This window comes from Triticum dicoccoides, chromosome 4A, assembly GCF_002162155.2.
Source record: "Triticum dicoccoides isolate Atlit2015 ecotype Zavitan chromosome 4A, WEW_v2.0, whole genome shotgun sequence".
Taxonomy (NCBI): domain Eukaryota; kingdom Viridiplantae; phylum Streptophyta; class Magnoliopsida; order Poales; family Poaceae; genus Triticum; species Triticum dicoccoides.
Window position 1 is genome coordinate 719,671,731 of NC_041386.1, and position 2,015 is coordinate 719,673,745.

A 2,015-nucleotide genomic window follows, 5' to 3' on the forward strand; every position below is an offset into this window, starting at 1 on the left:
GCAGCCTGGGCTAGCAGGATGGATGTCGTTTGAGTTTCTGTTTGTGTTTCATCCGTAGTCGGATGTTGCTCTTATGTATGATGATGTTGTATTCGTGTGGCATTCTATGCCTCTTATATGTATCCACAACTATTATGTAATGGTACGATGTAATGATATCCACCTTGCAAAAGCGTCTCCAATATGCGCTTCTATCCTTGGTGGGACCTTCGAGTTCCTTTAGGATAGGGTCGCATATTGGGCGTGACAACTGAACCCAAAGCTAAGCACTTCTCCCATTGCAAGAAAAACCAATCTAGTTGGCCAAACTAAACCGATAGTTCAAGGAGAATTACAAAGATATCAAATCATGCATATAAGAATTTAGAGAAGATTCAAATAATATTCATAGATAAATAGATCATAAATCCACAATTCGTCGGATCTCGACAAAACACACCGCAAAAGAAGATTACATCGATAGATCTCCAAGAACATCGAGGAGAACATGGTATTGAGAATCAAAGAGAGAGAGAAGAAGCCATCTAACTACTAGCTATGGACCGGAAGGTCTGTGGTAAACTACTCACACTTCATCGGAAGGGCAATAGAGTTGATGTAGAAGCCCTCCGTGATCGAATCCCCATCCGTTAGGATGCCGGAAAAGGCCCGAAGATGGGATCTCACGGGAACAGAAGGTTGCGACGGTCGAAAAGATTTTTCGTGGATGCCTCTGGTGGCTTGGGAACATATGTGAATATATAGGAGGAAGATCTACGTCACGAAGTCACGAGGGGCCCACAAGGTAGGGGGCGCGCCCTACCTCCCTGGGCGCACCCTCCCCCCTTGTCGCCGCTTCATGGCTCTTATGACTTGCACTCCAAGTCTCCTGGGTGTCTTTTGGTCCAAGAAAAATCATCACGAAGGTTTTATTCAGTTTGGACTCCGTTTCGTATTCCTTTTCCGCGAGGCTCAAAAACAAGGAAAAAAATAGAAACTGGCACTGACTAGGTTAGTAGGTTATTCCCAAAAATAATATAAAATAGCATATTAATGCATATAAAACATCCAAAACAGATAATATAATAGCATGGAACAATCAAAAATTATAGATACGTCGGTGACATATCAACCACCTTTTCCTGTTAGGATAAAGGAAAATGATAAAGTCTCAACTAACAAAAGTAATATTAGAATACCTAGACCCTCTGAACAAATTAACGTTGAACTTAATGTTGCTATGGTCAAGATCTCTTGGTTGATAATAATGATGGGCATGTTCTTTACTTCTGTAGGCTAGTGGCTTATCAACTGGATTTGCCACCTCAGTTCTCTAACGTCCACAGTATCTTTCACATGTCGCAACTTCGTCGTTGCTTCAAAGACCCATAACATGAAGTTGATCCGGAATTGATTGAAGTGCAAGATGATCTCACATACAAAGAGCATCCCATCCACAATCTTGAAGAAGCTAAACGTCAAACCCGTCAGAAGGTTACCAAGTTCCTCAAAGTGCAGTAGTCGAATCAAACTAAAGATGAAGCCACTTGGGAACGCGAGGATAATCTTCGTGTGGAATATCCCGATCTTTTCCCTTCTACCACTTAATTCTTGGGATGAGGATTTCTTTTAGAGGCGGAGAGTTGTAATACCCTGAGCTAAAGTAACCCTTGTGATTAAGCTAATCATTTTGCTAAACAGTGCTTGATCACCTTTGACTCCATATCTGATTTCAAATTCCACTTGAGTTCAACTACAAATTTCAAGTGAAATAAAGAAATTCACGTTTTCTATTTGGTAGTTGCTTGAAATCAATTGTAGAGCAAGTCAATTTCTAGAGATAAATAGATGAGGGGTAGAGTACCGAGCTTGAGACGGGAAGGCCACGGTTGGCCCTGACATCCTGATGAGGGATCATCAAGAACGAGCTGGAGCAGGCAATGAAGTGGCTAACCACAACGTGACAAGCGGAGACGAGGTGGAGGCTTGATGGTTCTAGGTGTTGGGTGGGTTGTCGGTGCGGGAGAAGATATATA